General features: G+C 37.9%; 1 long non-coding RNA gene across 1 annotated transcript in view; it reads left to right on the forward strand.

Moving 5' to 3' along the window:
- Positions 1–11,975, forward strand: part of LOC118496244 — a 12,805-nt gene extending 830 nt beyond the window's left edge. The window contains exons 2-4 of the long non-coding RNA XR_004898768.1: positions 704–708; positions 1,223–1,229; positions 11,965–11,975. This is a non-coding gene — a long non-coding RNA (uncharacterized LOC118496244). The remainder of the gene's footprint in view (positions 1–703; positions 709–1,222; positions 1,230–11,964) is intronic.
- Positions 11,976–12,458: the final 483 nt, after the last annotated feature.

Here is a 12,458-nt window from a genome sequence, read left to right on the forward strand (position 1 = left end):
TTTTGTCAATGGAACCATTTGGCAACTTTTTAAAAGTAAATCTTCCATTCAGAATCTTATTGGCATCCAATTCAGCGTCTCATGCTCGCCATCCACTCAAAACGTAACGTTAGCCTACTACTGTTTAGCCGGCTCACAAGCCCAAATAAGTGTGTGCGGCGTGCCTGTTGTTTTGTTTCCGGTCTAGCAAGATTCGGTGCGATGTTGTAGTTTTTCTAACGTTACTAGTTGTTGCAACATATTTTATTAATAAAGACATCTTTACTCACTCTGCTGCATAGAAACTTCCACCACAAACTTGTCGTTGTCGGCAGGATCGACTGAGGGTCGGTGGAGGACTCCGCGGGTTGCTGAAGACTAGGTATCCAGAGATCCAAGAACCCTCTGCCCTATACCTTGTAAGAAACGTTGAGAGAGAAGGGATCAGGGGCCCCAGAGGACTCCTACCGACTCTACGTCGATCCAAAGAATTAAGGAAGCAATTTCACACAGCGAAAGTAAGATGTCTTTTGAATTAAAATTGGAATAATGGAAAAATTACCAAATTATAAAAACAAAGACAAATGTGTTATTATAGTCATTAAGGAAGATCTGGTAGAAGATCAAGCTGCCTGGTGTCTTTTAGGATTTACTCTTACTGTACTCTTGGTTGGTTTTGTTGAGAATGTGCACGGGCGGGCAACTTAACCTGTCACCCTTTGAGATTTTGTGTACAGCACCTCCACACATTGGACTTGGGCCAAGAGGACACCCACCGGACACACCATTGTGTGAGGACCAACTGGTAACGTATTGTATCTCACTGCAAAAGACACCAATTCCTGATGACATCTAACAACCACAACGACAGTAGGAGACACTCTACAGTGAGGTGCTGGTAACCCCTCACTGTAGACTAGGCTTACAGAGCAGCAAGGCCATAGCGCCCACACACACACACACACACACACAGATAAGGTAAAGACAGGAGTTGTGCATGTGGAATTTAGGTTCAGCAATGATTTTGATAAAAAGTTTTGTTATAAATTATATAATGTGATGTGTTTCCATATCAGGTAACAAATTGAGTAAATAGACTTTAAATTAGAAGTGCTTAGGTTTGCTCTACTAGGTATAAAAACTTTAATTTATAATGATTTTTAGAACTACCAGACAGCAATTAGTATTACTTTGTGTTGCAAACTAAAGATAAAAATAAAATAAACATATTTTTTCGTATTAGTTTATTGGTTATATTGAAACCAATACAGGTTGATATGAGATTCCATTCTAAAAGCAGTTCATTTAATATTGTACTCTAGTGAGTTTTTTCAGTAAAGCTGCCCTATAGACTTTGTTTGAATTTTGAGTTGCTATATGATATCATCAATATATTGATATTGATGTTGAAAACATTTTATTTTTCGTGATTTCTTTTTCTTTTAACGGAATGATTTATTGAACTTGTTGTTGCTTTTATACAGGTTTTGCTGGCTGAACCACTAAACAGATTAATTATGCTGCATGATTGAGTCATGAGTTTTGTCATGTCTCAAACAGGAGGGAAGTTAAAGATAAAATCTTACACGAAAAGTAAGATATAATTTAAGTTAAAGATAAATTCTTTTAATAATTAATAATTACTTTTATACTATAAAGATAATAATATATTATATACTAATATACTTTTTAGAAGTTGTAAAAATAAAGCTGACAAAGACTAAATATATTTTTGTGATTGAAATTTTGAGCTGCTGTAACTAGGGAATTTCCCCAGTGTGGGCTAAATAAAATCTTTCTTATCCAATAAAGGTGATAAACGAACAGTTGATTTTTGATTTCAATGACAAATTATGTCATTTTTAGGAATGACTTATTTCTTCAAAAGACAAAAGAGTCAGTAACAGAGTTTTGAAAAATGCTTCCAGATATTATTGTAATCTGACATATTTTGGTTAAGACAAATTGGGATTTTTAAAACATATGTTTACAAACGAAGAAAGAAACGAGACAGTGGTACCTACGGTGTTTCACGTGCTAGTGGACGAACCTCTGACACCAGAAAAACATGGAAGAAAGGCATCCAATTAGGCGTTTAGGGCGCCCCCTCAGATGTCTTGCATGTTTAACTCTTCTGTTGGTGATTATTATGTTTCTGTAACTATGGTTTCTCGACCAACCCTTGTCTGACAACACCACAGAACAGACCTCTGCTGACTTACTCCAACGTACAAAACGTAGATTCCTGACCATATTTCTGACTCTAACTTTGACTTGGATGACAGCGACACGACTGTTGGCAAACATGCTGACGATGATTATGATTATGATGATACTGTTGTGTAGTTCATAATGTTTTCTTTTCCATTTTATATTCCAATAGTGTGCTTGCTGAAAACCAGAAGGTAATAAACCCTCGCAAAAACAATTAGTGATATGTTGATATTTTACTCCACTGATGAAGATGATTCTTTGTGTAACATATATGTGTTCCTGATAATTTTACAATTCAGTATATAGCTTGCTCTTACTCAGAGAGGATGAGTACCACAGTTCAAAAACAGTTTTGCAATACTGTTTCATCCATTTATCAAAATGGATTTCCTAAATGGTTTAAAGTTTTAATTTTTATGTTTTGTGATTTTTGTTAATCAAAAGGGTGGAAGTGTAATGGAAAATTTTATAATTATAAATTATGCTTACTTGAAACAAGAACACATGAACACTGTTGTATTGAAAATGGTTACTAAGAGCAAACGGAAACTATTTTTGTGTTATCTTATCATGCCAGTACATGCATAACAGACACTGCACGTACTGTGGTTTGACCTAAGGTCATGAAGACGGTATTTTCAGGCTGTAGGAACAAGATGGCGGCGAGACATTATCACACCTAGACACAAGCACGCTTAGGAGTTTCCTGTTCTTAAAGTTTCAGCTTATCAGTGACCATTTGGGGTTTTTCCTCTTTGAGTGTTCTTCTTTCTGTCTATAAAGGATGCTAACATTCTACGTGTATTTTGAGAGCTCTTTTTCTGCACTCTGCAGCAGTGCGGTGAAACCGGCTGTCCACTTGCAAGCAATGATACTTATGACTCTTCCACATTGCACTCTGATGTTTTGTGAAAGTTGTTTTTCTGCTTGAAAGTAATAAAACAACCAAAGACAGTTTGATTTTCCTCATCTTTTATTATTGAAGACATCTTTACTCACTTTGCTGCATAGAAACTTCCACCACAGAGGTAAAAACTAACCTGCTTCCTTCAACCTCTCCGTTTCCATGGCTGCCAGCATTACATCATAGCTCAGCATTCAACACTGTTATACCAGACAAACTGACAAGGATTAGGTGGTGTTTACATTGGACTGAAAAAGACAATTATATTGTTAATCCCAATTATTCCTGAGACATTTAATTGTACATCAAAGTGTGGAATAGTTACAGCTGAACCAACAGGAACATATGTGTATTATAAAGTAAGATCTTAAAGTATATTCCTATTGTGCTGCTCGGTGCGTCAAAGGGATGCAGGTAGTCAGAGAGAGGGATGGGATGTTTTGGCAGGAGGGGGGTGCTGGAGGAAAAGTCACAGTGAGGAGCACAAAGCTGCTCACAAGTTTCAGTTTGCATCATGGAAACTAAATATGATAATAAAATACCTGACTCTGTAGTTCTCTCCATCCAGCTCCTGTCCACATTTCTGGTCTTCCAATAGACAAGAGACACACACACACACACACACACACACACACACACACACACACACACACACACACACACCTCTTTAGTGGAGATGAGGGATTCTCAGTATTACTAACTATTGTTTTTGTTATGAAGATGTTGTATTCCTGACATTTTGGGACAAATATGTAGATGATTAAATAGATAATATAATGCTGGCAGTGTTCAACGCTAAGGTTTTTTTTTCACTTGTCTGGTCAGGCAAAAGAACCAACATTCTACTTGAAAACTTTTTTTTTTTTTTACTGGCCCCTATACATAAAACGGTGAAAAATAAACATGAAAAATATCGGAAAAAAACTTGTTTTTTTTAAAGCGCCCATATTATGCTCATTTTCAGGTTCATAATTGTATTTTAAGGTTGTACCAGAATAGGTTTACATGGTTTAATTTTCAAAAAACACCATATTGTTGTTGTACTGCAGTGCTCTCTCTCACTGCTGCAGATGCTCTTTTCAGCTGGTCTCTGTTTTAGCTACAGAGTGAGACCTCTTTTCTTCTTCTTCTTCTGGACTATCTTTGATTGCACTGCACATGCTCAGTAGCTCAGATGTAGATCATGTCAGCTAGCTAGCTCCATAGACAGTAAAAGAAAGGCTGTTTCTACAACTTCAGTCAGTTACAAGGCAGGATTAGCTGGGAGACTTCTAAATGCATATGCACATGGAAGTAGTTCTTTTGGAGATTATGGTGAATTTATGTGTTGTAGCAGTGCTTTGCGCTAACGCTAGCATGCTAACACTAGCATGCTAACACTAGCATGCTAACACTAGCATGCTAATGGTTGCGGTTAGCCAGCTCGTTTCGGCTAGTGACGTAGAAAGCCGTGCAGATTTTGAACAGCTCACCCGGAGACTGAAGGCAGGACACATTCAGAAACTGTATCTCACTCTAAACACCATGGATGGTATTTATCAAAGTTTGTATGCGTGTGGAAGCACCAGAGACACAAAATACCATCCCAAATCACAGAAAAAGTGATTTTTTTTCATAATATGGGCACATTTTAAAAACGTATAAAAACTAAATATTAAAAAACGTTAAAAAAAAAAAGTCAAAACATTGAAAGCACCAAAAAAAAAAAAACAATCCAAAAACACCAAAGAAAGAGTCAAACTTGGTGTGGTCAGTGATACATGCTGCAATTGGCATCTCTGAAGAATCCAGAGCATGTAGAAGTGATTTACAGTCTGGAACTTCAGGTGACTCTGATGGGATGTTAAAGTTGCTCTATGACTCCATCTTGTGGTCACATTTGATATTACATCTGCATTACATACTTGGAACTGCAGCCTGAATACTGAGGGTCTAAACACATGGATCCACACATTTCATTCATACATCATATCAAACTTTCTGCAGATTCAATGAATGAATATTTGTTAACCCTCATATTGTCCTCCCATCGACCTTTCACCTGTTTTCTTCTGTTTTGTTGTCTACAAAGTTTAAAGTTTAAATCATCACGTGTCACACATTCTTAGCCAACTTTATTCCAACCTATCACCTCTAGTTTTACACTTCTTTTTGGAAATCATGGTCAATACTCCTCATTTATATGAAATTATACATAACATTTGAGTAAAGAAAGCAGTAATTCTGAATTATTTTTGACAAGGCGACAAAAAACATCCAAAAAAATGTGAATTCCACAGCTTCCAGTCCGATGTCCACACACAACATTCTCCACTTTGCACAAAACAAAGAAGAAATCAAACCTAGTGCAACAGTGCAACCTATAAACTGTCCAACTAGAGCCAAACACCTCGTACACAAAACACAACCACAGACCCACTAAACAATAAATAAAATCAGAGGAATGTCACTTCCAGACAGAGAATCATCGATACAAAGCAGTCTTCCTGTCAGACCACGCTTGATGTAAAAAGTCTGAAAATAAAAACGTTTTCTGTTCCAATAACCAAACTAACAGATCTATATCCTGCCTCATCTCTTTTACTTCTACTTTGTTAAATAATTACAATCTTAAATCATGATAATATGGACAATCCAAATCAGAATGAATTTCATTATGAATTAAGTATTGTGATGCTGCAGAGTCCAATCCTCTCCTACAGACTAAAGAAACATCTTTGTTTGGTTCAGATCCTCCCAAAAATCACACTAACATCATTTTAATTTTATTCAATGAAAATGAGAATAAAGATAGAGAAATGATCATTCCCTCTGATGTCGTGGATCATATCACAATCACAGCATCAGTCTAAATAATCACAATCAGTGTGATGAGTTTAGTTTTGTTGTATCTTCTCATTGATGTTAATTGTGTGACTGTTATGTGAACATTTAAAAATAAAAGTATTAAAAGAAATAATCATAATTAGATATTGTTCATATATACTTTTGAGGTAGCGACCGAATCGCCTCTGAAGTGTCGAAAAATGCCTCGTCATTCAATAGCCAATGATGAAAGCTAAAGGAGTAAATCTCATCAGAGTCAGGGAGCCAATCAGCACGCAGCATGCTTCTACCAATATCTAATAATGTCTGTGATTGGCTGTCTAACGTTACAGTGTTGTAATGTAACAAATACAAATACTTTGTTACTGTATTCACGTATCTGTACTTTATTTATATTTCTGGAAACTTGTATTTTTACTTCGATACATTTCCCCTAAACATTTGGGTTACTTTGTGAGAAATGTTTCCTTACGTTGGAGTGAAAGATTCTTCCTCACAAATAAAATGATAATTCTGTTTTGTGTCTTTGTTTGATGTTTAAGAAGGTTTAGAAACTCTGAAATGATGATGCTTTAATATAAGGAAGCCACAATAAAGTAAATAAAAGTTTCTCTTGACTTTTACTTTAATAATTAAATACATTTAATATCAGGAACAGACCTTTTGATTCTTAAGTTCAGTAAATATCAGACAGAAGACTTTTACTCACGGAATATTGTGAAAGGTGACTTTAACTTTGACCAAAGTCTTTTTCTGGTAACATACTTGTACTTTTACTCAAGTACTTATATGAGACTGCTGACGTGCAGAGTTTGATGTTCTAATGTACTTTTCTTTCAGTATTGAGAGCTGAGTCTCCTCTTCTATCTGATTCATCTCCTCATCTTCACCGTTGTTTTTATCTTTCTGAGGTTCCTCAGAAGAGATTAGAACTGCAGTGAAAGTCTCACATGGAACCAAACCAGCGTCTGTCATGTCTAGGACCAGCAGGCTCCGACCCAAAAGGTCAGAGTGTGGAGGCGAGGAGGCACGGAGCAGGTTTACATGGTTTATTAAAATAAAAAAGCTTAGAACGAAATGTGTCCTGAGGCAGGCAGGCAAAAGGAAAGTCCAACACAACGTCCAAAAACCTCTTGAAAAACAAAAGCACGAGGAGGAAGAGATGCAGGCAATGAGACCGGGAGAAAGAACGGTAAACCGACAAAAGACAAAGAAAGCACAGAGACTAAATCCACAAGGTAACGAGGGTAGTAACAAGAGACAGGTGACATGAACAGGTGGAACACATCAGCCAATCACAGAGGAGGGAAAACACAAGACAGGAAGTAGAACATCACATGACACAAGGGAAACAGACTCTATAAAGTAAAACAGGAAACTGAAGCATGAAAACATACACACGAAAGGAACGTGGTCAAACACACATGGATAGAACAAGGACAAGAAAACAGAGAACAGGGAATGAAATAACACAATAAAAGAGGAAAAACTACAACTGAGAACTACAACCTGACAGCGTGCAACGATGAAGAGTTTCCTTCGTGTCGGACAAACAAAGTGTTTAAAATTCAGTTCAATCTTCAGTTTGCAGAAAGAACTTTTGGTATGAATTACAGGAAAACGTCTCCATTCAAAGCCAAATAAAGATGAATTCATAACTCGCGGAGCTAAAAATCCCCCTGTTGCCCAGAAATGATTTTCCCCATAGGCCACCGTTGTAAAAGTGTTAATCTGTGAAAGTGCTGCCAGGACACCTGCAGCTGAAAACACGGTCTGTTACGACTCTTTCTGTTCTGAATTCATAATCCATGGACTTTATGTTTGAAAAACTTCCCTTGAGCAGAGAAAAGAGATTTAAAAACCTGTGACATTTTCAGCTCACTGTAAAGTCTCTGGTAGGTCTGTAATAAATATTACATAAATGTATGACCGCAATGAAAGCATTAGAGCATTTTTTAATGAGATGGGTCACACGTGTTTCCAATGCCTGCATTACAGATCTATCCTATGGATTCCTACGCCCTCACCCTAAACCATCAAGATAACTTCCTCATTCCCTAACCCTAATCCCTAACTCTAACCCCTAATCCAGAAGCGGCCATCTGTTATTATGCTATAGTATAGTTCCCTTGGGGATTTGTGCTTTTTCTAATCTTTAAAGAACAACTTGTTGGCTAACTTCTATGTAAAGTCTCTTGTCCAGAGACAATTCATTGTACAGCTCCATTTGGAATAGTTCCAGCTCTAGTCTCTGGGCCAGCGAGAGAAACACTACTGGCCAGATTCAGTGGGCAGCAGACAGAAGAAAGGAAACCTGCAAGTCAGGAGAGCAACTCTCATAAGAATTAATGGGGCTCCACCATTAACGTTGCCTCCAGGTCCTGTAATACATCCATGCCTTCATTCCTATGAGAGTTTCTATGTGTTTCATTCACCAAAAACGATTCTAATCTTCCGGGTTTCCTTCCGTGATGTGTGGCCCATTGTATCTGCGCAGTAGTATTTGTCCCATTTACCCCGCCTGAGAGTCTTTAGGATGACAGACACGGAAAAAACACAAAGAAAAACTACAGATTTGGTGTGCAAGGAGCTTTATAATACGCAGTAAAATAATGTGTTTTCCCTGCAGCAACGGGATTAAGAAAACAGTCCTGCGCAGGCTCTACTTCTCAGCTTTGTCTGTTATCTTTACAGTCAGAGATGCTGACAGACACATTGACTGTGTTGTGTTCACACTCACACAGAGTCTGGGATAATGAACACTCTGCTGCCTTCAGGTAACGGTTGGAAATATAAGAACTACAAGCTGGAAACCTTTTCAACAGCTTATTGTGAGTCCAAATACAGCGGGGAAAATTAGTATTCAACGCGTCAACATTTTTCTCAGTAAAGATATTTCTGATGGGGCTATCGGCATGACATTTTTAACAGTAACAACCCAAGTAATCCACACATACAAAGATATCAAAACAAATAAATCCATAAATTAAGTTGTGTGTAATAAAGTGAAATGACACAGGGAAAAAGTATTGAACACACTTGCCGAAATTTATTTAATACTTAGTAGAAAAGCTTCAAGACGACTCATGTATGAAGAAACTAGTTGCACACATTGCTCAGCTGTGATTTTTACCCATTCTTCCACACAAACTGTCTCCAAATCTTGAAAGGTCCATCTTCTATGAACTCTGATCTTCAGTTAATTCCAGAGGTTTTCAATTGGATTCAAATTGGGTGATTGACTGGGCCATTCTAACAGCTTGATTTTCTTTCTATGAAATCAACTGAGAGTTTCCTTGGCTGTGTGTTTGGGATCATTGTCTTGCGGAAATGTCAACAGGTTCTCACACTCATCTCGTAAAATACGGACGCTTGGTCAGGTGCCTTTGTCGTTTTTATTGACGCTAAAAGTCTTGTTTAGCGCTATAAGTAAACGCGCTTGGTCGGGACTATTGCCGTCCCTTTAGCGCTTTAAGTAAACGCGTTTGGTCGGGACTATTGCCGTCCCTTTTGACGCAGTTATGTTAAGGAAAAGGTCGTGGGTGGGCTTACGGTTCCGTGACACGCGGGAAGAACGGGATGGTTGGGTTTAGGAAAGGGTCATGGGTGGGCGTAGGGTTCTGTGACACGCGGGAAGAACGGGATGGTTATGTTTAGGAAAGGGTCGTGGGTGGGCGTACGGTTCTGTGACACGCGGGAGGAAAATAAAAAGCGACTATAGCAAGCATGACAAGCGGGATGCGAACCCCGCTCTGGGTGAAAGTCCTGTGTTTGTTTGACCCATCCACCCCCCCAACCAACCTCCATACGCGGAAATTCGCCCTTACATTCTACTCGCTAAATCCTATCTAACTGCTGCTCTCCCCAGTGCATTACACAAACTCGCTGAAAGACGCCTTTTTCGTCACATCAGACGCTGACAGCCACTGTCCAAACGTCCTTATTTTACGAGTTCGGAATGAGAACGGGTTGGAAATGTCCACCCTAGTTTTATCTTCAGCATCCTGGTGGATGGCAGCAGATTTTTATCAAGAATGTCACGCTTACATTTCTCCATTCATCCTTCCTTCAATTATATGAAGTCTGCCAGTGCCAGATGCTAAAAAACAGCCCCACACCATGATTCTCCCACCTCCAAACAGGGTATGGTGTTTTTAGGGTGATGCGCAGTGCCATTTCTCCTCCAAACATGGTGTATGCTATGACAGCTAAAGAGTTAAATTTCGGTCTCATCTGCCCAGATTATATTCTCCCAGTATGTCATTGGCTTGTCCAGATGTTGTGCAGCAAACTTTAAGCGAGCTTCCACATGCCTTTTCTTGTGCATGCATAGAGGCCATGGCGGTTGAGTGCATTACTAATTGTTTTCTTTGAAACAACTGTATCTGCTTCTTCCAGGTCTTTCTGAAGATCTCCCTGAGTGGTCCTTGGTTTTTCGACAACTCTTCTAAGTATTCTATGGACTCCTCTGTCAGAAATCTTGCGAGGAGCACCTGGTCGTGGCTGGTTAACACTAGAATGGCCATGACGGTCATTTTGACCGTTTTGAAATTTATATGTGTAATAACTTTGCTAAATAAAAAAATACAATCCTGCTGCTGCCTGACTTTTCCTAAAAGAGTCTGCATTTTAATTTAAAATTGTTTTTATATACATTACACGAAAGGCAAAGAAGATACAATCACTTTTACCTATTTCAGCCATATACGGTCACATTGACCGCTCGGATTTTTGCGGTATTGTTTTTAATTTGTTTTTAAGTGTTCATATAACTTTATACATCCTCGAACTGGCTGGAATCATTGCACACATCCTCTCCAAGGAGTGCACCATCAGTAAAAATGTCCGGAGGAAGTTTATGCAGCAACTGGCAGAGAGCTGAGAGCGGAGTTTATGGAGGAAAAAAGGACAGCGGCGCACGGTCCGAGCAGCGCTGCGTACCGCAGCAGACACCAAAACGGAGGTAGTGCCAGGTTAGGTTATAGCTAAATGTTCAAATAAGATACTTTTAATTGTTATTTGGCTATTATGAATTAAGATAAATGAATTTCCACACCATATTTTTCAGAATATTAATGTATGAAATAATTACGGTTTACTATGCCATGATATGAATTATTGAAACACGTATTACTACTCAAATGTATAATTAAACTCGTTAAAATGTACATTTCGGTGTTATTACGTTTTTCTAAAGATATCCTAACACAATACATAATACAATATCGCAATTAGGTATTTATCATGAGAGATTATAGAGTTTGGAACCTGGCGGTCAAAATGACCACCCACGGCACTTCTAGTAGTTATGGAATTCCGGCACTTCTAGTGTTAATGGTGAAATGATGTTCTTTCCACTTCCAGATAATGGCCCCAACAGTGCTCACTGAAACTTTCAGAAGTTTAGATATTTGTCTGTAACCAATGCTATCCGTATGTTTTTGTACAATAAGCTTGCGAAGGTCTTGGGACAGCTCTTTGCTTTTATCCATCATGAAATGCTTCTTGAGTGACACCTTGGTAATGAGAAACCTTTTTATAGGCCATCAATTAGGACTATTCCAGCTGATATTAATTTGCACTAATAGGGGGCAGGATTGCTTCCTAAATACTGACTGATATCAGCTGGTTTATTGGCTTCCCATGCCTTTTTACACCCATTTTTCTTTATGTGTTCAATATTTATTCATTATCATTTCACTTTATTACACATAACTTTTGTTGTGGACATATATGTTTTGATTTCTTTTTATGTGTGGATTACTTGGGTTGTTACTGACATCTGGTGAAAATTTGATTCCAATAGCCCCATCAGAAATATATTTACTGGGAAAAATGTTGACAAGTTGAATACTTATTTTCCCCGCTTTAAAATCTGTTCCAGCTCAGAGAAGAAATATAATCTTTGTATCTAAAAACGAATTAAATTATTTACATTCTGTATTATACATTATGCATGTACAAAACAGACTTCATTTACACCAACATGCAGGACATTTATACTTACAGAAGCTGGATTGTGGAGATTTACATCACATGAGAAATAAAATGGGATTTCAATATCAGGATTTACTTTTTTCTGCAATAATACAAACTGTTACAATATGAGATACATATATGAAATGGTGCCTAATGTTTCACTTGTTATTACACTAACCTTTATAGTTATATTTTGTTTTGGCTTATTGATTTAATGTCAAAAGAAAAGACGTTAATACAACAAGTTACTAAGATGTTCTGGTTAAAGACAGCACTGTCTGTTCCCCAAAATCCAGAGATATTATAGCTGATTATATTATTAACGTTTGCTGATATTCAGTGTTTTTACAAAAACAAGAGTCAGAATTGTGTTTCTGTTTGAAGCTTGGATTAAATCCAGACTTTGTGCAGGTTTGACCTTCTTGTCCAGGTGGAGGGTGGAGCAGTCTGGATCAACAGAAGTACGATGTCCCTCTGCTTCCTCTCTCTGAGTGTTTCTTTTCTCAAACTGTACTCTTCAGGAAACAACAACAAGCTTCAAGCTAGCAAGCTACAC

This window comes from Sander lucioperca, chromosome 11 (genome assembly GCF_008315115.2).
Source record: "Sander lucioperca isolate FBNREF2018 chromosome 11, SLUC_FBN_1.2, whole genome shotgun sequence".
Taxonomy (NCBI): domain Eukaryota; kingdom Metazoa; phylum Chordata; class Actinopteri; order Perciformes; family Percidae; genus Sander; species Sander lucioperca.